The sequence below is a fragment of the Pinus tabuliformis genome, chromosome 1_2, assembly GCF_031772625.1.
Source record: "Pinus tabuliformis cultivar Carrire ecotype Pingquan chromosome 1_2, CPIR1, whole genome shotgun sequence".
NCBI classification, from domain to species: domain Eukaryota; kingdom Viridiplantae; phylum Streptophyta; class Pinopsida; order Pinales; family Pinaceae; genus Pinus; species Pinus tabuliformis.
In genome coordinates this window covers 1,032,241,146-1,032,265,951 of record NC_142298.1, presented here as the reverse complement: position 1 = coordinate 1,032,265,951, position 24,806 = coordinate 1,032,241,146, and positions in this window count along the sequence as shown.

Here is a 24,806-nt window from a genome sequence, read left to right as displayed (position 1 = left end):
TAGCCTGCACTGATTCCTATGCAGCCTCTCAAGAGTCATCTAACCTAAAATTTTGACCAAAATTCAATGCAAAAGGCCGAATTACAACAAGTAAAGTATTTCAAGGTGTCTTAAGAGGTTGATAAGATGCTAAAAGGGTTAAAATGATACCTAGTGGAGTTGCTAATTTGTTTTGGGCAAATTTAGTGTTTTAACAAATGCCTAACCCTCTAGACTTAGTAGCTAGTCTAGAAACAATGGACAAAGTAATTCGCTACCTTTTCTTTAATCAACAAATAAGAGAGGTAAGAAGAGAAACCAACTTGTAGCTTTCACTTGCTCCCTCTCTCCCTTGATCGATCCTGTCGCTCCTTTCCACACATAACCCACTTAGAAAGTACCAGCACACAAGCCGAGATATAAAACCATCAAAGCATACAATAAATATTTGTTAATTAAACATATCATAGAATCCAGAATACAATATACATCATAAAAGAACATGAATGGAAAAATATTTGAATTCTTTATTGATAAAAGGAAAGGTTACAACCCATGAATGTTCATTCTTGATTCAATGTCTTTCTTCCAGTTCAATCCCATCTCTCCTCATGAAGCAAAAATTCGACATCATTACAATACTCTTACTAATCTCATTCAAACAACATCTCTTTATCTCAAGAAATTCCAACCTAGACCAGCCTTTGAATGCTTTGTCAATTTATAGCTAAATGGAGGAGTTTAAGCCATTAATGGTCTTCATGAATGCTTTGCCAAATTTGGGAAGTAGTTCCATGGAGGAAGGGATAATAGATTAAGGTTCATTCATCCTCTTCCTCATCCAAATGCGAGCTCAACCAACTTGGAGACTTCTAGAAGCATCCATTGGATGAGGAATCCAATGGATTCATTTAAAAAATTCATTCAATCTCGCTCAGCGCAAGTCCAACAAAGGCTAAGTGTGCTACAACGCACCCAGTCAGTGCAGTTCCTGCATTGCAATGCAGCTTGATAGAAGGTTACTCGCGCTGATCTCCCTAGGGGCACTTTTTGGACGAATAGTGTCATGGAAACTCTTGGGAGGCAAGCATGATGTAGGTTGACCTCATTAGGGAATGAAGACAACTAAATTAGGGATTGATGGACACTAATAATACAGGTCCAGAAGTTAGGGTTGATGTGCCCAAATTTACCTGTAACAGTCCTCAAGTTAACTTTCTCTCTATTAGTTTCACTAATCTATGAATATTCTAGAGCTAAACGCCTCCCTTGGCTCACAAAATATTGTAATTAAGAAGGTAGATTGAACATAATGGGGTCCGACATCACAGAAGCCTAATGTGGTTGTGTTCCTCAAATTCTAAATAATAAACATCCCGATCTTTTTGAAATGATAACATTTACGCAAAACAACCACATTCCATTACTTTGAACAATAAATATATAAACCCAGGGATAATTTTAAGGATGGAATTTTATCTTGAAGTTTAGAAACCTTGGTGAATCTTGATGGTCCCCAATATGTAAATTGTAAATTTTTTGATGATAATTTTGCAAAAATATTTAGCTTTCTAATTATTTTATATTAATATATATAAAATTTAAGCGATTTTTAAGGTAAAATAAATTTATACTATAAAATTTGGGCGAATCAATTTTCAAAAAAATGGAAATTGGTGAATGTTTTTTTGGAAAAAACATGGAAAATTAGCCCACCTGTGAATATTAGCCCCTAAAAGTTTCCCTGTATAAACCCTAAAGCTCAACATTCATAATTAATTTTACGAATTAACTCAAAACCATGTGAGTTAACAAAACTATAAATCATTTGTGGGTTCACTCCTTTTTATTTTCCATAAAATAATTCAAACATGGTTCATTGGCAAAACCTAAGGCTTTGTGGGTCCCACTCTAGGTCAAGAGTTGGGACCTATCCCCATGTGTCCTTCGTGGCTTGGCTCTAAGGTGAAAGCTCTGACTAGTCAAGGGTTGGCTCGTTCTTGTGCTCACTCACTAGTTTTTTTTTGTTGAAGGCTCGACCTATGTCTATGCCCCATAGATTCTTGGTTTTGTTTTCTTTCACTTAATTCCTTATCTTGAGTGGGTTTTTTCTTCATGCAACAAAGCTAAAATTATCTCTTCCATTCTCAACAATGAAGTAGTTACTGTAGAAATTCTCATTGTAGATTAATCTGATTATACAATAGACTAAAGAAAAATACTTAATCCACTTCTACAATCAAACTTGTGTAAGCTTAATTGATTTGAACAAGATCAAATAGAACACATATAACAGAGAAGAAGAATAAATATACATGAAACACAGAAGAATACTCTGGGGAAAGCCTCAGCTAAAAACCCCACTATATGTATTATCATACAAGTGGAAATATCTCAGGCTTACAGAAATCTGGCTCTCATAGCTATCCAACTCTCAGTAAATCCCTCTCACTGCTCATAGATAGACTAGACAACTCATATGCCCTTCCCTATGCCCTCCAAGCCTCCTATTTCCTTGCACTGTTTTCCCAGGGTGTTCCAGATGTAATCTTGTGTGACACTGATCTCACACACTGCTCCAACACACTATAAAACTGTGCAAATATCAAGGAATGAATTCCTTCTGCATGCAAGATATTTTCTTATGGGAAAATTCCTGCAACTGATTGTACACTATCCCCGCCTTTAATCTTAACTGGGTCTTTATTTGAACTGACATGGATGAGTTATTTGTGAGAGAATATTCAGTTATCTGGAGTACACTAGTTTCATGCATGCATGCATTAACTGACTAAACTCACAATTAGTTCCTCAAACTATTTGGAACTAATTTAACTAGACTTAACTAAGTTAACTGAGCTAACTAATTACAACTCAAATACAACTCATCCTTATTTCCTTAATTAAGGGATAACTTCCTCAATCAAAGGGATAACTATTGCATGACTTCACAAAGACTTCATGTTTGAATTCCTCCAACTAATTAACTCAAGATGAATTAATTAATTATTTTTCAAACAACTGGTGAGACTAAATTCGAATTTTAATTCAATGACAAATTAAAATTGGAATATTCTTGTTCCCACATTTCAACACTCCCTCTCAACAAGAAAGGGATTATCTGCCGCCTCGATCCTATCTCTATGGAACTCGAATTTACACTTTGACAATGCCTTAGTCAAAATGTCAGCATCTTGCTCCTCAGTTGAAATATACTACAACAACATGATCCTCCTTGCCACACAGTCTCTGGGATGATGATACCGAATGTCGATGTGCTTGGACCTGTCATGAAATAGTGGATTCTAATAGAGTTTGATACAACTCTAATTATCAAAATATATCACAATTGGATCCATCCTCTGATCAAACAAACCAACTAGAATTTTCTGCATCCAAATGGCCTCACACATTGCTTGAATTGAAGCCATGTATTCATCCTCTGCTAAGCTGAGTGCAACCGACCTTTGTTTCCTGCTATACCAAGAAACTACAACTAACCCAAGGTTGAAAATTCCTCTTGATGTGCTCTTCCAATCTAATGGAAAATGTCCTCACACATTGCTTGAATTGAAGCCATGTATTCATCCTCTGCTAAGCTGAGTGCAACCGACCTCTGTTTCCTGCTATACCAAGAAACTACAACTAACCCAAGGTTGAAAATTCCTCTTCATGTGCTCTTCCAATCTAATGGACTCCTTGCCCAATCTGCATCCATGAAGCCCTCTAGCTTCACTCCCTCTATCTATTTGTACCATAATCCATACCGAGATGTGCCTCTGAGGTATCTCAAAACATGGTTAGCTACCTTCAGAAACATCTTGGTAGGATGAACCATAGATTGACTCAGTTGGTTTACTGCATAGCAAAAATCTGGTCATGTGTCCACTAAGTGCATCAGTGAACCCAAAAGTTGCTAATACAGAGTAGCCTCTACTACTTCTCCCGAAGTAGCATCATCCTTCCTCCAGTTACCTGCTAGAGGAGTTTGCATGGGCTTGCACTTATCCATGTGGAATCTCTTGAGTATCTCGTTGGCATACTTGCCTTGAGACACAAACAACTCCCCATCCTTTTACCACACTTCCATGCCAAGGAAGTAGTGCATGAGACCCATGTCTTTCATCTCGAATTCCCTTTGAAGGTCCTCCTTGCAAGACATGATCAACTGATCATCACCTGTCAATATGGGATCATCAACATAAAGCACATTGATCAACTGCTTACCTTCTATTATGATGTGGTACATGTTTGCATCCTCTTTACTGTTTGTGAAGCCCAACCTGGTGAAGTAGTTGTCAATCCTGGTGTACCAAGCATGAGGTGCTTGCTTCAACCCATACAAATCTCTCTTGAGTCAGCAAATATGCGACTCATAATCAAGGGTCTCAAAACCTTCTAGCTGCTCTATGTACGCCTCTTCCTCAATATTTCCATTGAGGAATGCAATCTTCACATCCATCTGATGGATCTTCCAACTCATTTGTGTTGATAGTGCCAACGTCGATCTGAAAGATGCGTACCTTACTACAAGAGCAAAAGTCTCATCACAATCGATCTCCTCGGGCTGTGAGAAACCACGGGCAACAAATCTTGCCTTATGTTTCTCCACACTACCATCAGCAACTTTCTTTACCTTGTAAAGCCAATGGGAACTCACAACTGACTTGTTCTCCAATCTTGGAACCACATCCTAAACACAGTTCCAAACTATGGAGTCATACTCCTCCACCATAGCATCAACCCAAATCAGCTGTTGCACTACTTTCTCAAAGGAATATGGCTCGGTCTCAACACATTCCCCAACAAGGGTCATGTATCTAGTGCACCGATCAGGTGACCTCCTCTGTCTACGCTGAGAAGATGGTTCTCCCACATTCTATCTTGCATCTGACAACAATCTGTCAACTTCTCTTGTGCGCTTCCGTCCCTCTCTTGAAGACTCTCCTTGAGTGCCTGTCTCCACTCCTGGAACCTTTGCATGTGGCTGCTCCACATCAGTCTGAGGCTCCTCCTTCTTAGGAACCAAAAGTTCCTCCACAACCTATAGTTGGAGCTCCCTCTCAAGGGAAACTCACATGGCCTTCTGCTCATTAAACTTTAGATCTCTATGAACCATTATCCTCCGACTAGTAAGCAAGTAAACCCAATAGTTCTGGGATGTATCAGTGTACCCCACAAGTATCCCCAACTCAGCTGTCAGCTCAAGCTTCTTCTGAGCATCCTTGGTCACATGGAAATATACTGATGATCCAAAGATCCTGAAGTGGCCCACATCTGGTCTCTTCCTGGAGGAAGCTTCCACTAGTGTCTTCATCCTAAGTATGCGATGCAAGTTTCTATTCCACAAATAGATCGTTGTGTTGCATGACTTAGCCCACAAATGAAGTGGTAGGCCTTGGTCATGCAACATCGCCCGAGCTACCCCCACAATCATTCTATTCTTCCTCTCGGCCACCCCATTGTGTTGTGGGTTATGAGGTGTCACCAACTCTCGTTTAATTCCTTCCACTGCACAGAAGTCCTTAACTCTTGAGAGACATACTCTCCACCATTGTCTCTTCTCAAGGCCTTGATATTCTTCACTGATTCTTTCTCAACCAAATCTTTGAACTCTAAAATATTTGAGAAGGTTTTATCCTTCTTTTGCACGAAATAGATCCAGCATTTAAGATTAAGATCATCAAAGAAAATCACATAATACCTTTGTTTCATGGTGGATGTTGTCGAGAATGGTCCACACACATCAATATGAACTCGCTCCATGATTGCTTCAACTCAACTATCTCGATCATGAAAGGAAGAGTTGGCGTACTTTCCCAAGGTACAACCTTTGCATGTGCCCACTTGCTCAAGTTTACCTTTGGGAAGTCTGGTAGAAATCTGTTGCATTATCTTCAAGGCCTCATGATGCAGGTGGCCCAACCGCCTATGCCATAACTCACCAATGTCTTGGCTTTACACCAATTCTACATTCAAACTCAATGCAACACATTCATCTCCTTCCAGCTTGTAGAGATTCTTCACTTGAACCCTAATCCTCTTTGTCTGACCCGTGGCTATGTGTCTCAGGAATGCCTTTCCTTTCTCGAAGACTACATCATAGCATTTGTCTTCCAACATCGCGACTGATACCAAGTTCTTCCTTATTCTAGGCGCATACTTTACATCAGTCATGGTGAGAGGAGCTCCGTGCTCCCTCTAAAAAACAACCATACCTTCACTTGAAACATGGTACTTTCCATTATCTCCCATCTCTATGCACATCTTGAGGTCTTTCTCCTCCAAGGTACTAAATAAACTCTTATCTCCGGTCATGTGGAATGAGGCTCCACTATCTAGATACGAAACACAACCCACCATTGATGAAACCATACATGTGATGAGGGTAAAATCCAATTTGAACTTACAGGCTAGTGCCTCACCTTCTGATCCTTTTGAGGATCCCTTCTTGGGTTTATTCAATGGAAAATTAGTTGCATAATGGCCCACCTCATGAAAATTAAAACATATCACTTTAGATTTGTCAATCTTCTTCCCTCCATGAGAAGAACTCGATTTGGAATGGGAAGCCTTCCCTTTCCCTTTCCTTTCCTTACTTGCTAAGGCTAGATTTTCTTCATCATCATGCTTAGATGAAGAACCATCTCTGGTGCTCCTCCTGATCTTCTCCTGCATCAGATTCAACCACAGTCATTCCTAATCTAACAATTTCTCTCTTCCATTCACTGAGTCCTGGTATCTAGGCCATCTCTTAGGAAGATCGAGGAGAGCAAGACTCACCATATCATCATCGGCTGTTTTACCATTGGCTTGCCAGTATGGTTGTTTTCAACCTCCTTGGTTCAAAATGTCATGATTTCTCCGCAATCGAGTACACCTCCAATTTGAAAAAGTCAACCTCCGGTTGATCCTAAAGTTGACCCTTTGCCTTCTTCCTTGTTTGCTTCTTCCTCACCCTCTTCCTCTTTGCTTGGTGAAAGTATTGGTACTAGTAACCAGGTGGCTAAGAAGAAGAAGAAAGGGAATAAGAAGAAGAAGAAGCCAGTTCAGTAAAGGGGCAACCAAGCAACCATTGCTTTGAATGCAACATCTGATGAAAATTCATCCATTAAGCCTCACAAAGTCAAATATCCATGCATAATTTGTGTGGAAGATCATTTTCATCAAAATTGTCCTTAATTTCCTCAGATCTTGAAAGAATGGTCTTCCCATTGACACCATCTCGTATCATCAACCTCTGGAGATCATGTTGGTAACACATCATCAACTAGTGATAGTAAGGTTCATGGACAGAAGGGAAAGGTCAATTTTCCATGTAGGTTATGTGAAGGCATTCACCACTTTCACTTTTGTCCCTATTTGGATGAAGCCAAAAGAGTGTTGGATAACTGTCCTGCTTCACCACAACGACTTCCATTTGGTTACAGGAAACTCTCCCTAAATCCTTCACTAGTTGATGAACCGACTGACCAAAATCAACTGTTAGTCAAAACCACTCTCTCTGAAAGTGAATCCTATGAGTTTATACCCAACCAAAATCAACAGGTCGAAGTAACAGTTGACCCAATTTCACCTTCAGCTAATCGTACCTTTCTCAAAGAGAGTGAAAATTATACCACTCAAGTTCATTTTGTTTCCTCAGATTCAAATGAGCTTGGGGGAAATCCACCTGTTCCATCAATACAGGAGGAAAATCCTCTAGTTATCGTAACTCAAGGGGTTAATTCTCCCATTTGTACAGCACCCTCTCCAAGTAGTCTAGTCACTTCCTTTGATTGGAATCAACTGTCAGGGTCTCGCCTTCCTTCTTATGTGCCTTTATAGATCATAGTACGAGTTTGTAAAATGATTGTATCTAGCACTATTATAGATGAAGATGCATCAGTGAGTATCCTTTCCTCAACTGCTTAGAAAGCGCCCGATTCGCCGCCGCTTGTGCCTATTACACAAAATCTGTTGGGCTTCAATAGAGGAACCAGTCAACCGTTAGGGATCCTTCCTAAGTTACCTATTACTTTGGGAGGGAAATCCGTTTATCTGAATGTGATGGTAGTCCTAGGCCCTTTAGATTACAATTTACTTCTTGGGCATAACTATGTTTATGGCATGGGAGCTATTGTTTCAACACTCTTTTGAGTGATTTGTCTCCCACATGAAGGCAGAATTGTCACCATTGACCAGCTTTCATTCCATGGTCAAAATATAGCTCCTAGTCAACCATCGTCCCTAAATGGTCCATTTATACCAATAGTATCATCCCCGCCATAGGTTAATTATGTGGCAACCTATTCCATACCTACATCGACTGATGATCAATTCAGTGATGTTGTACATTATGTACTAGGGGCATTGGAACCTGATCTCTCCTTTATGACCACTTATGAGTTGTGACCAAGAGTCTTCGAGGATAGTTCTTTTACTGTGTCAACCTCGTTAAAAAATGAAACAATAGTGGTAAAGATAATTTTCCTTGTAGGTTATGTGATTGGTCTATCACACCATTCACCTTTGTCTATATGGACAAAGCCAAAGAGGTGTTGGATAATTGTCCTACTTCATCGTAGTGACTTCCATCTGGTTACAGGATACTCTCCCTTTCATCAATCTGGGGGCATGCAAACCAACTCAAGCATAATTTTTCGTTTCAAGCTTGTGTAAACATGAAACTGAATCCAAGCATATTTCCCTATGGTTCAAGCTTGTCTAAAATGAACCCATTTTCAATTTTTAACCCTCGTGATTGCCCTTCTATCAACCTTTTCTATCAAATGAGCCTTAGTTGTTTTCATCCCATCGCCACCATCTCTTTGGCTGATCATACACTTTAACTTGGTTTTTCTACCCTTTTTGAGGAACAATTGCAATTAGTGGTCTTATTAGCCAGCCTCTTCACATAAGTCAACATGTTTTGAGAAGTTCCAACATCACCAGAACCAGTTTCTACCATAGACACCACTTGTTCCTCAAAATAGAGTCCTCTTTAAACCCTTTACAAACTCATTAAACATGAAAAGGTTGTCGAGCGCTTGTCTTTTCGAACTCGTTAAAGTATTGGAAATGTCATCCCTCCTATATTATTTTATCCTTTTTTCAGACCTAAGGGATTACTTTACGAAAAAGTACTTATGGAGTTTTATTTTCGTCCCTTTTCAAACACTCTAAAAATGAAAAGGACTGAGTTATCCTTGTCGTTAAACTCGTTAAAATGATAGCAACAAACTTGTCCATCTAGGTGAGACCAAGTTTCACTGTCGCTAGACTCGTTAAAATATTAAATATTCATAGGTTTGCCCGAAAGGTGAATTATAGAACAAGCATATGTTATCCTCCTTAAGATTGACAAAAATAAAGAGGTACTGGTCAGCAATGGCTGGGGAAAAAGGGAAAAAACTTGAAGAATTTATGGTAGAAAGTCGCTCTTGAACATGACACTTTCACTTCATCTCCATTATTGAGTTGGGTTGGGTTAATCCTTTCACCGATCATCATACCACTGGTCTTTCATACCATTCATATTTTGTGGTTAACGCTACCAATTCATCTCAGTGTCGCCGACATGTTCAAGAGAAGTCATTCAGTTGAGAAATCACCATCCAGTTAATGTCTCATACACTGCAATACCTCCAACCTTCATTTTTTCATGACCGCCATTCCTGAACCTTGTGTCATTAGTTTATTTTTCACCTCTAGAATTAATTTGCTTTGTTTCATGTCGTAGATGTGGGATACATCAAGGCCCTCCTACGATGAGTTGATTCTTGTCGAAATTAGCTCGTTATCCAAGAAGTTGACTTAGAAACAACACTTTCAGTGCTTTGAAGCTTGCATCAATCAATGGCAAGTTTCTCACTTCTGGCGACAGGTTGATATCAATGGCCTTCGACCAAACGATTTTGTGTGGTGTTCGACATCAGATCATGTATTCACACCACGTAAATTGTACTGTAGTACATTGAGGATCATTCTCATTATCAGTGATTCCTCTCACATCTGTTAACAACTCACATCGTTGGCTGGTAATCAGGCGATGCCTTTCCATGTTTGACTTCAGAACATCTCTTCACATGGATTGACTTGTAAATCGAGTGAAGATTGAATGAGTTTGAAGACCATGGATCTAGTTTCATCCATCCAGGCTGCGATATATTCAGGGATATAAAAACATCAATTGTACAAAGGCTTTACACAGATGGTCATCCTAATCATGGATTGCAACTCTATATCTATAGAATCACAAATATGTATCTGCAGATGACTATCTGATCTATGTCCATGAAATCAAATTTATAAAGCTGAGCATGGGAATGCCTCCCTTAGCTAGATCATGCAAAATTATATTATGATGATATATTGTATTGTAACTTATGCAGGTCACTTCCAGTTTGAAACTTCGGATCCTCATGATAAAGCATTTCACCCAACATGAATATTTACGACCTCATGCTTTAGGGGGCAATTGTTATAGACATATTTGGGCACATCAACCCCAAACTTATATGTCAATGTATTAGAGCTCATCAACCCCTAAAAGAGTTGCTTCATACCCTGAAGGAACATAGTCATCTGAATACATCATTTCCCAAAAGTTCCATCTGAGAAACCATCCAGAAATTGCCTAAATTGAACCATACTAACTACTCCACTGGAAAAGTGCAATGCATATTGAGTGGTACACTACCAGGGTGCGATGAATACTATTTAGGCCTTTTATAGGGTGTGATGGGCGAGGATGGACAAATGCTTGGGACATTTGTCAGTTGATTGCTCATCGAATCTTCTACAAACTTCCCTTGTGCCACTTGGCTCTCTCAATTCGCCCAAGGATGAATAAGGGATCTAAGAAAATCTCCAATCCATTCTCTTGTGAAACCCATTGTAACAAGTGGAATGACACTAATCAAACCCTGACACTAATCAAACCCCATGGATGACTCACACCCTTGCAAACATCTATAAATGGATCCCTCATCCAAGAGATCTAGAGGCTGGAATATTGTGAATTGCAAGGAAGTGCTGATAGTTTGAGGAAAGAGTATTTTATTCTTGTTGGAGTGATCTTGCTATTTCGTGAGGTGAAGAAGGATTGAAGCTAGGAGGATGATGCTAGATCAAACAACTGTGTTGTAATTCTCCTTTCTATTAGTAAAGCTCTTCAAGTTTTCTTCCATATGATTGTGCGATTGTGAATGTTATCATTTGTGAATGCTATCATTTGTTCATTATATATCTGATTCTGTAATATTTGTATCCTAATAGATCATGATGCTTTGATGGTTCTTTGTTGCTGTACTTGTACAGGTACTCTCCAAGCATGTTAAGTACGGGCAGGAGTTGCAGGATCTGTCAAAGGGGAGAGAGATCAAGCAAGGGATTAAGTGGAAGTTCCAGGTTGGTCCCATTATCTTTCTCTTAACTGTTACACATAGAAGAAATTATTGAATTGCTTTAAACTGTTGTTTCTAGGGTAGCTGCCAAACCAAGAGGGCTAGCATTCTTTAAGAATACTAGTTTTCCCAGAAACACCTCTACCCTCCAAGCCTCCTATTTCCTTGTGATGTTTTCCCTAGGTGTTCCAGTTTTAAACTTATGTGACACTGATCTCACACACTGCTCCAACACACTATAAAACTACGCAAATCTCAAGGAATGAATTCCTTTTGCATGCAAGAGATTTTCTTATAAAAAAATTCTTGCAAATGATAGTACATTGTCCCTGCCTTTAATCTCAACTGGGTCTTTGTCTGAATTGACATGCATGAGTTATTTATGAGAGAATATTCAGTTATCCAGAGTACACTAGTTTCATGCATGCATGCATTAACTGACTGAACTCACAATTAGTTCCTCAAACTGTTTGGAAGTAATTTAACTAGACTTAACTCGGTTAACTGAGCTAACTAATTACAGCTCAAATAAAACTCATCCTTATCTCCTTAATTAAGGGATAACTTCCTCAACCAAAGGGATAACTGTTGCATGACATTACAAAGACTTCATGTTTGAATATCTCCAATTAATTAACTCAAGATGAATTAATTAATTATTTTCCAAACAATTGGTGAGACTAAATTCGAATTTTAATTCTCAATTTTAATTCAAGGACAAATTAAAATTGGAATATTCTTGTTGCCACATTTCAACAGTTACATAATTTTCTTCTTACTGGGCTAAATAAAATAGAACTTGGGTTCCAAGGTTAACTAACAAACTTACCCAGGCGGGCTGTTGGGATCTTCTGGGATACCAAAAAGAAAAAAATTACCAGACTTACCATATTCCTATAGGCTTCTATAAAAATTGGAGTTGTACATGTTTCATTTATATTTTCATTTAATTGGACAAATGCATTTTCTTTGTGTTGGATTCATTTCACTCAGTAACCTCACAGTTCGCTCATATTATTCTCGCCCTTTCAACAAGACTTCGTCATGGGTGACGGTTCAATCTTACTTGATTTGAATTTTATTCAACAAAAAAAAATATCTAATACTGCCAATATGAGGTGATTATGATTATTCTTTCTTTGGGATTTAACCAAAATGTAGAGAATTTGATTAACGCCATGGAATTACTAGCTCCTCTAGAAACAACACTTCTATCACATTCACAGAGAGGAATTTTAAATTATAGAGAACAAACCTTCGTTCTATTTCTCATAAATAAATATATACTTATGAATTATAGTGGATCACTACCCGAGAACTCTTTTAACTCGCCCTTAGGCATTTTTTCCTAGAGGTATTTCTTCTCTATATTTTTTTAATCTCTCTATACTTGAAAATCAAAATATCTAAACATAATAGTCACATGGAAAATTTTCCCCAATACTCTAAATAAATCAAAACTCAAGTAAACAATTGCTAAATTTACACAGGCCCAAATGAGAAAACAACGAACTCATACAAATTATCCTAACAACCTAATAGTCTAGATTCCTCTAGAATCAGGAAAATTGGATATACATTAAAATCCTCTGAATTGTTAAACACGCATGGACAACAAAGGAATCTGAATGATAAATGAGAGTACAATTCTTATTAACATCTGATATACATTTATAGTACATATTGTGACCGTTGGGTTTCACATCCCAAGGTCTCTTGGACTCATTTTGTCCATTCGGCTTCCACACTAACCCATTGAGGATTAGGTGTCCAAGATTCCCCCCCTTAATCCGAAGGGTTATGTATGAGTCCAAGAAGAGAGATGTAATACAAAATGTGAAAAAATGCATGGCAACACTAGGCTGAATGTGCTCTCTGAAATGTTGGTATAAAGGGCGGTGGTTTAAGGATGACCACCAACACTGGAACACTTAGTGCAGTTCTCGGAACTCTTCCAAAACTGGCAAGATGCTGAAGTCTTCTACTAGAGGAAGTGCTCCTATTGTTTTGAAGAGGGAAACCTTCAAACAATAAAGGGAGGTCTCACCCCGCATAAAAGGGATAACTTCAACCTAAAAAGGGAAGTTTCAACCTGTGATGGTTTAAGGATGACCAACAACTCTGGAATGCTTAATGCAATTCCTGGAACTCTTCCAAAACTGGCAAGAAGTTTGAGTCTTCTGCTAGAGGAAGTGTTCTCAATTTTGTTCCTGGAATTCTTCCAAAACTGGCAAGACGCTGAAGTCTTTTGCTAGAGGAAGTGTCCTAGATTTCCAACCGAAGGCATGTTCATGGGCATCTTTGTTTCTGGCTACAACTCTGAATCTAGTGTGATAGGTTGTGGCTCAGGCTTGCTTGATGTGACTTTGAAGCTTGTAGATTACCATCATTTCCCCCCTGTCAGATACATGGTGAGATGATGGAGAAAATTCAACTTCAAGACTGTTCAATACTCTAGAACAAGTTCTGACATGTGATTGGAATATCTTCTTGGTTGTTGATTCCCATTGCCAAGAAGTGATCCATCCAAGATGAATCTGTTTTTTTGCAGGACGTTTGTTTCTGAAGCATCTGTGTGAAGAATGGGTGGTTTTATGACAGTGCTTACATGGATGAAGATAAAAAAAGTGATATTTCAAATGGCCAACTCAGTCACAGTGTTGGAATTTCACAATCTGTTGTTGTTGTTGTTGTTGTTGCTGTGGAAGAGGGGTAGAATCTGGAACAGCTGGAGGTGAACAATCATGAGGAGCAGGTGAACTGTCATGAATGAATCCAACACTCTAAAATTGAACGGGCTTGGCATAGTTTGGAATATGAAAGGACAAGTCCGTGTCATATCCAAGACCAATTCTGTGCTTGTTGTGGACAAGTTGTTCCCAAGGTCTGATGATGGGCTTGGGAAGTGCAGACTGAGTTTATGTATCTGCATGTACAACTGTTGCTTTATTAGGTACTTGATCTGAATGAACTTCAACAATATTGTCTTGTTTTTTATGGGAGTCTGCTTCATTGTTCTGAACAGAAACATGTTCAGAATGACTCCTATGATTTAGTTCTTCTTGCTGTAGCTGAGTTTCAAGCTGTAAAAAATCAATTTTTTCATGTACATCTTGTAAACAACTATGAATATCAGTGAGAAAATCTTTGCTGATTTTGACTGTATTATCTATAGTAGAGAGTATTAGATTGTCCAGTAACTCTAATATTTCATCAATTCGAACCATTTTTCTTCAGCAAAATTTTACTCCCTTTTGTGAAATGACTTTCTTGTCCAACAAATATCTTTGCCTGCTCCTTGTAGAGCTTTCAAAACCTTTAAAAGAATTCTAGCTCTACTCTGCGAGGATCTCAAAGCAATATCAATAAAGACAAGACTCCAAACAATATCACTGCCAATTACTCTTGTTACTCAACCCTCCAATTGTTTGAGACACGGAAAGATAAGCATAAAATGATACGACCAAGGAAATGGTTATTGAAAAGGCAATACCCTTGGCTATCGAAAGAGCACCATCATCAATAAATTTCTAAAGATAATCGATCTTGTGAAAGAATGCAAGGATGTTGCAGTGCTCAAAGAAGTAAAGAAGTGCTGCCACGTGGTGTTCCCTGTTGTTAAACCCAATAAATAGAGCAGCCCTGGGCCTTCAACTCACTTGCTGTCATGATCTAACTTGTTCAACTCTCTACAACATGACACAAGTGCAGTCAGTGCTTCATCTGTGACTCCAGCTTAACTCCCTCAAAGACTTGCAGCTTTTCCAAACTGACTCCAATGCTGTGCTGGAAATTACACAACCATCAAATTTGATTGTTTGTAGTCTGTCACAATTTTGGAAGAAGAGCATCAAAAATTGGTATGCAATGGGAAAGAGTAAGTTGACGCAAGTCTGAGGAATCACTTGCAATGGAAATTATTCCTATGTAGCTAACATTCTGACACTTTGAAACATCAAGTCTTTGTGAGTAAGAGAGATCAAGATTACGTAACTCTTTACATTTCACAACAACAAGCTCAACTCCAAGATCAGTGACCCCCACGCACCACCTAAGATTCAAAGTTTCAAATTTACTACAGTCGACAGTAATGCATCCAAGACTAAAGCTAAAAAACCTCGGAGGATGACTTTAGGAAATATATACATCAAATGGTATTCGCTATTCAATTCTCACAGGGTTTCTTGATATCTACTCTGCGTTGAATATTTGAAGAGCGTACAGGAAAATTTCTTGATGTTCAACATCTTGGTTACCAAAAATTGACTGACCTTGTTGCATCATATAGTCACCTTGTATTAGTGAACAGTTCTGGCCCTGGACCTGTGCAATTATTTCCAGCGAGTTTTGTGCCCAATAGTCCCAATTGCAGAAGTGTACATCATTTCCTCTGGCGGAAGTGGCAAAGGAATAGCAGAGAATATAACCTTGAAGGAAAATATATTTGATGAATCGTTCTACATACAAGTTCTTGATTTTCCTCTTGCAATGGTCGATCTTGAAAGCGAATTGCTACCTTCTATGCCTGAGACTTCAACAAAAGCAAAAGCCGAGTCTCCTTTTCAAGAGAATGGTATGAATCTACGCATTAGCAAACCCAAGTTCAGAAAGCTTTAGGTGAGCTTCCGTATAGTCAGCAAAGAAAGCGTCTTCGTCTTGTGCATACTTCTAAGCAAATCAGCAAGCAATGCCTATCTATTGTGGAGACCAACCGTGGATAGAAGAGCATAGTGTGCACAAATATTGGGAGAGTATTCAAACTACAACATTCATATGACTGTGTAATGAACAATAAATGCAGTGTAAGATTAACAATAGAGATAGCGTGGTATTAGCCTGGAGGTGGATGCAATCTGCCAATTTCTCTCTGAAACTTCCGACGTGGATCAACTTGGACCTAAGCTCAATATGTTGGGCATTAAGGTTATGACTGAACTGGTGGAGGAAGTGCTGAAGAACTCGTACAAGGGGGGTGAAGCGGCCCTCAAGTTTTTTTTCACTGGTCTCTTAATCTGCTTGGGGGCAAGCACAACCCTTATGCCTGGAATCTTCTTGTTGATGTTCTTGGCAGTAACAAGATGTTCGATGCAATGTGGGATGTAGCAAAATCCATGAAGGCCGATGGGATTCTCTCCCGCCAGACCTTTGCTAATATTTTTACTTCGTATGTAATGGCAGAGAAAGCGAACAAGGCAATGATGACTTTCGAGGCGATGATGACCGTTTCAACAATGGTTCATGACATATGTCAATGGAACAAGCTTCAAAGCAAATGTTACATAACCTTCAACACAATTTTAACAGCTTCTCAAATGATTTAGGATTAATGGAAGTTCAACGCTTCATTCCAATAATTAATCAATACATGGAGACCTTTTATATTAACCCACGAACATGGATTTCAACGCACAATGAATCACATACTATGAATCGAATATTTAAACTATGAACTGAATCGCACCATTCATAAACACCATAAAATCGAATAGCATACTATGAATCGAATCACGCCTTTCTACTTCATGTCATTCATTCAATTTTATTCCAGAATGTACCAATGCGCAGGTGATAACATCAAGTTACATATTTCATGTGCCAAATTAGTTGTTAATTGTTTGAAACTGTTTAGAGCACAAACGGTGAGTAACACAAAGGAAACAAATTTTACAGGGAGACAAAGAGAAAATCGTAGCGCTTAATTAAAGTGAATGCGATTAAAATTTCTGACTGTGAGTAACAGAACATTCGAGCGATTCATTTCTGAAAGGTAACGGGCAACCTTATAATTCTCAGGACAATCCTCATACTCCACATAGGATTGTAGCAGAGCGTAGGTAATGGCAGGCACTCAACGCATTCAAACGGATGGTCAGACAATGTTCAAATGTCAAGCTTGTATGGAGCAGAGTGCAGGTAATATAAATAGAATATGGCAGAAAACGGTTATAGAGAGTGCACAGAGCATAGGAAAGAATATGGCATAGAATGAAGAATAAAAAGCTCAATAAGGTGGCAATTCTGATCAACACTGATTAGGAGAAAGACAGAACTGACATGTATATAGAGACCACAAAACAAGTGACTCAAATTGAAGTAGGACCAGCAATTGCCCGCTTTGATACCATGTTAAACACACATGGACAACAAAGGAATCTGAATGATAAATCATGAGAGTACAATTTTTATTAACATCTGATATGCATTTATAGTATATATTGTGACCATTGGGTTTCACATCCCAAGGTCTCTTCGAGTCCTTTTGTCCATTCGGCTTCCACACTAACCCATTGAGGATTAGGTGTCCAACATGAATTCTAACTAAAATGAGGAAAATAAAATCTCAATCTACAATTTGCATGACCCCTTGGGTCATAAGAAAAAATAATTCTTCTAGGGTGGTAAACATAGATTAGACACCTGAGGTAGAATAAGATATGACCTCCTAGTCATATGCCTTCAATTTTTTACATCTCTTGGATCCCAAAATTTGTGTTGTTGTTTTCCATTCATCGCTTCTCACTTCAACCTTGACTTCAGCCTACCAGGATCCCATACGTGATTCTACGATATGCCACTTTTTTTTCTAAGCCAATATTGCACAATTATCTTAATGTTGGCTGTGCTCTTCCTTCCTTTATCCCAAATTCTACTTTGTAGCTACCTCACTTCTACCGTGTTGATGTAGTCCTCTCCAGGTAGCCAAATATTGAAGCGGATTACTCTTTCCTTAACATTGTACTATTTCTCAGGTACTCCCTTTATTAGCATCTCTAATTCCTTTACTTTGGTGTCTGCCTCATTCCCCTATTGTTGTTGTTCATCTATTTGTACTCGTTTTACTAGTATCTCCAATGTTCTAAGGTCCCATACCCTACTTTCTTGTTTCCCTCTTATTGTGTTTATGTTAGCCTCCACAACTATCCATAGTTCTTTGCATGATGTTCATTGTATTATTCTTGTCATAGTTGCATCCATATGTCATGGACACTTATTTGTTGAAAATTTCTTATGACCTCAGCTGTCACTTCATCATTCAACATCTGCTCTACAGTGGTCAAAACATTTGGTTTCCTTCTCGTTCACTGTCCTATTGGAGATTATTTATTTTCTCATTCATTTGGACATCCTTGGCATCATCTCAAGCTGCAATCTTCTTGATACATATACTATGTACTTCACTTGAGAGTTGTGTCTATTTATTGGAACATTTCCTTGGTACTTGTATCCATAATTCCTCCCGTTGAATCAAATTCTCTAGTTGCAACAATAATTTTAGTACTTTTATTTTTCCAACTACATTATAATCTTTAAGAGAAATTCTTTGGTGTAAATCACAAGATAAAACATTTGTCGACGCGTTTCGAACCAACTAGTGTGGTTCATCGTCAGGACAAGTTGAAGAGACAGATCCAACTTAGCATGTTAAACAGTTTGAGCAGAGCCTCCAACGACCATTAGGACTAACGGCTACTTTTGACTATAGGACCAGAGCCAAAATTAGTTATATTAGGTGACCAAAAAAATATATAAATTAATTAAAATGGTGTTTAAGGTTAGTTAAAAAGGGGTATAGTTTGTTAATTAAAAATTACCAATTAGCTAGAAAAAGGGGGATAAGTTGTATAATTATAAATAACATATAAAAGTTAGTTAAAAATAACGGATCGAAAAATAATAAATAAATAAATAAATAAGTAAAAATAAATAAATAAATAAAATTAAAAATTAAAAAAAAAATATATATATATATATAAATAAAAATAAAATTAAAAAATAAAATATAAATATAAATATAAATATAAATAAATAAATACAAACAAAACAAAACAATAAATAAATAAATAAAAATAAAATAAAGTAAAATAATAAAATAAACAGATAAATAATAAAAATAGAAATAATTTTATTAATTAATTAATTTATTTATTTTTTAAAAAATAAATAAAAATAAATAAAATTAATAATAATAATAATAAATATACCAACAGATAAATCAAAATGAATAAATAAAAAATAAAAGTAAAAGTAAAAGTAGAAATAAAGATAATAGCAATAAAATTAAAATTAGAAATTAATAAGAATATATATATATATATATATATATATATATATATAGTTTAATTAAGAATGTTCTAATAAATAAATAAAAAACAAACCAATTAATAAATAAATAAATTAATTAATTAATAAAAATAAAATAAAGTAAAATAATAAAATAAATAAATAATAAAAATAGAAATAGTTTTATTTATTAATTTATTTATTTTTTAAATAAATAAATAAAAATTAATAAATTAATAATAATAATAAATAACTAAACAAACAAATAAATCAAAATAAATAAAATAAAAATAAAAAAATAAAGATAATAGCAATAAAATTAAAATTAAAAACTAATAAGAATATATATATATATATATATATATATATATATAGTTTAATTAATAATGGTATTAAAAAAAATAAAAAAATAAATAATACTAATAATAATAGAATACTATTAACTTAAAAAATAAATGAATAAATAATTATACCGAGTCAAAAGGAGAAACTCTAGGATGAAGACAAGGCATCAAGGAAAAAGATCCGCGAAATAAAGAGAGAACATCGAAATCTAGAAAAAACAAGACTAGGAAGAAAGGGCAGGGATCCAGCAGCTACTGATCTTCCAGTCGTCATCTCTATTGAGATTGTTCGGCCTTTTTTCAATTTCAATAGCTTCCCTGAATTTACGGTGATGGAACTGTGCAACCTTGGCAATAACTTTGGCCTCCTCAATACACACCTGATGCTTGGTCTTTTCCACATGCTCTGCTAACGCTGAAGACTTGGTTCTGCCATGTCTTAGGTCGGCTGCATGTTCACTGATCCTTTGCTGAATGGAGTGCCCTGTTTCCCCGATATAGGGTGTTCTACAGGAACAAGGGATCAAGTAGACACCCTTCATATCTTTAGGATCAATGGGATCTTTCACCGATCTGAGGGATTTGTGAATAGTGTTGAGGGGCCTGAAGGTTGAGGGAATATCATACCTCCTAAGGATCCGAGCAATCCTGTCCGTGGTTCCTTGGACATAGGGAAGATGGACACCTAGCCGACGCTCTTTAGGCTCTCTATCGATTAACGCGTTTTTAGAGGCTTTGAGGAAAGCCTTCTGACCTAGGCGCCTACTATAGCCATTCTCCACAAAGACATTAAGGAGATGGGATTTCTCCTTCTCGAAACTCTCCCTATCAGAAATCGTAAGGGCACGAGTGGCGAGGCTATTAAGAACACCCAACTTTTGAGCGGGGAAATGATGGGAATCGACATGAAGATACTGCTCAGTATGCGTTTTCTTCTGGAATACTGAGTGGGAGAGAGAACCGTCTATATTCCTCGATATAAGGATATCCAAGAAAGGGAGGCAGCCATTGACTTATTTTTCCATGGTGAACTTAATGGCCGAGGACTCACAGTTGAGGTGGTTGAAGAAGATATCCAACTCTTCTAGGCCATGGGACCAGATGACATTAGTGTCATCCACATACCTTTTCCACAGCTTGGGAAGGAGACAAGCCGAGGCTAAAGCTTTGGCTTCAAAATCTTCCATAAAAAGATTCGCAACAATAGGGGATAGGGGTGAGCCCATGGCAACACCACAGGTCTGCTCAAAGAACTCACCCTCGAAACAAAAGAAAGTGGAAGTGAGACAGATCTCAACCAGATGCGTGGTGTCAGGATCCGTTAGGCGATAGATCACTTCCATGGCTTCTTTTATAGGGATACAAGTATAAAGGGAGACCACATCAAAGCTAACTAGAATGTCCTCAGGGCTAAGCTTTATGTCCTTAAGCTCTTTAACGAAGGAAGTAGAGTCTTTTACGAAGGACTCTGTACGGCCAACCAGGGGTTTGAGCTTAATGGCTAGGAACTTTGCAAGAAGGTAGGTCGGACTACCAATGGTGTTGACGATGGGTCCCAGGGGGGCGCCTTCTTTGTGAATCTTAGGCAGCCCATAAATCATAGGGGTAACAGGATTGCTCTCAATGAGCTTATGGTAAAGGGAACTCGTCGAGCTGCTGGACTTGATGGTGAGAGCCACCTTCCTAGAGATTTTCTTAAGAGGGTTCTTGGGCAATTTTTTATAACTGCCACTATTGTAAAGATGATCTAACATCTTCTTGCGGTAATCATCCTTGTTAAGGATAACCGTAGCCCCACCTTTGTTAGCCTTCATCACGATGATATCATTGTTCTGGTTTAAGGACTTAAGGGCAATGAACTCCTCCTTGCTGATGTTCTTCCAAGGGGGTTTAGCCTTTCTCAAGATAACCGCACAATCTTGCCTGATAGTGTCCTTGATCTTATCAGGTAAACCCCGGATCCCAAACTCAACATCACAGATGATATCATCAACAGGAATCTTCTTCGGGGCTAAGGAAAAATTCAATCCTTTACCCAACACTTTAAAAACGGAAGGGGGGAAAAAGAAACTAGAAAGGTTAATAACCATATTATTAACAAGAGAAGGAGGGGTAACTTTACTAGAACAAGGATATAAACAATTGTTATTAATATTTAATATCTTATTACCTACCAAATTAGAACCATTTGCCTTAGTAAACAAAGTACCCTTAATATTATCATTATCTTCCTTACTAATTCCGACTACACTACTATTATTATTATCACTATTACTATTATTACTAGGAATATTAATGCAATTATTATTACTAATCCTATTAGTACTGCTACTATTAATAACATAGCCATTAAACAAAGTATCATTAATGTCATTAAATAAATTATTATTATTGTTATAATTATTATTAACATTATTAATATTATTATTCTTACGAATGTTATTACAATCATAATTGATATTAACATTCGTAAGAATAATAATATTAATAATGTTAATAATAATTATAACAATAATAATAATTTATTTAATGACATTAATTATACTTTGTTTAATGGCTATGTTATTAATAGTAGCAGTACTAATAGGATTAGTAATAATAATTGCATTAATATTCCTAGTAATAATAGTAATAGTGATAATAATAATAGTAGTGTAGTCGGAATTAGTAAGGAAGATAATGATAATATTAAGGGTACTTTGTTTACTAAGGCAAATGGTTCTAATTTGGTAGGTAATAAGATATTAAACATTAATAACAATTGTTTATATCCTTGTTCTAGTAAAGTTCCCCCTCCTTCTCTTGTTAATAATAAGGCTATTAACCTTTCTAGTTTCTTTTTCCCCCCTTTCGTTTTTAAAGTGTTGGGTAAAGGATTGAATTTTGCCTTAGCCCCGAAGAAGATTCCTGTTGATGATATCATCTGTGATGTTGAGTTTGGGATCTGGGGTTTACCGGATAAGATCAAGGACACTATCTCAATAGTGTCCGAAATTGAAAAAAGGCCGAACAATCTCAATAGAGATGACGGCTGGAAGATCAGTAGCTGTTGGATCCATGCCCTTTCTTCCTAGTCTTGTTTTTTTCTAGATTTCGATGTTCTTTCTTTATTTCGTGGATCTTTTTCCTTGATGCCTTGTCTTCATCCCAGAGTTTCTCCTTTTGACTCGGTATAATTATTTATTCATTTATTTTTTTAAGTGAATAGTATCCTATTATTATTAGTGTTATTTATTTATTATTATTATTATTATTTTTTTTTTAATACCATTCTTAATTAAACTATATATATATATATATATATATATATATATATATATATATATATATATTTATTCTTATTAATTTTTAATTTTAATTTTATTGCTATTATCTTTATTTTTTACTTTTATTTTTATTTATTTTTTATTTATTCATTTTGATTTATTTGTTTGATTTTTTATTTATTCATTTTGATTTATTTGTTTGTTTAGTTATTTATTATTATTATTAATTTATTAATTTTTATTTATTTATTTAAAAAATAAATAAATAAATAAATTAATTAATAAATAAAATTATTTTTATTTTTATTATTTATCTGTTTATTTTATTATTTTAATTTATTTTATTTTAATTTATTTATTTATTTAATTATTTATTATTTGGTTTTTTTATTTATTTATTAGAACATTCTTAATTAAACTATATATATATATATATATATATATATATATATATATATATATATATATATATATATTAATTTCTCATTTTAATTTTATTGCTATTATCTTTATTTTTACTTTTATTTTTACTTTTATTTTTTATTTATTGATTTTGATTTATTTGTTGGTTTATTTATTTATTATTATTATTAATTTTATTAATTTTTATTTATTTATTTAAAAAATAAATTAATAAATAAAATTATTTCTATTTTTATTATTTATCTGTTTATTTTATTATTTTACTTTATTTTATTTTATTTCTATTTAATTATTTATTAATTGTTTTGTTTTTATTTATTTATTTATTTATATTTATATTTATATTTTCATTTTTTATTTTTATTTTTATTTTTATATTTTATATTTTTATTTTTTTTATATTTTATTTATTTATTTATTTTTACTTACTTATTTATTTATTTATTTATTATTTTTCTATCCATTATTTTCAACCAACTTTTATGTGTTATTTATAATTATACAACTTATCCCCCTTTTTCTAGCTAATTGGTAATTTTTAATTAACAAACTATACCCCTTTTTAACTAACCTTAAACACCATTTTAATTAATTTATATATTTTTTTGGTCACCTAATATAACTAATTTTGACTCTGGTCCTATAGTCAAAAGTAGCCGTTAGTCCTGATGATCGTTGGAGGCTCTGCTCAAACTATTTAACATGCTAAGCTGGATCTGTCTCTTCAAGTTGTCCTGACGATGAACCACACTAGTTGGTTCGAAACGCGTCGACAAATGTTTTATCTTGTGATTTACGCCGAAGAATTTCTCTTAAACTTGATATGGATCACAGAAGCCTCAATTCTACATTATAATATTTAGACCTTGGATTTATTAGCCAAAATCTAAACAATATGGTATCAAAATGTTGTTGATTATCTATATATTCTAGGCTATATTCTTGAGCTAAAACCTCTTTTTGTAGCTACTCCCTTATGGTTTTATTCGATAATTGTTCAAGGCCTCCTCCTAGGTGCCATCTGAGAGGTAACTTTGTCTCATCCCTTATCTCAACAAATACACAGTTCTATTCTCCATCCTTATCATGGCTACTATGTGCCATGGTCACCTTTGTGGATTGTAAGGTTCTTCTTGACTTCACGTTGCCTTCTTTCTACCTTTGGCACTTTACCTCATCCCTTCTTGAGGATTGTCGACCATGAGTTAGATTCCCCTTCTCTTGGTCTTCTTGGGGAAAAATTTTCTACCACTCATTCTCATGAGTGATATTATCAACCTTGGGTACAGGAACATATTCCTTCATGATAGATTCTAAACTATGTTATCTCCCCATGCCTTGGGAAT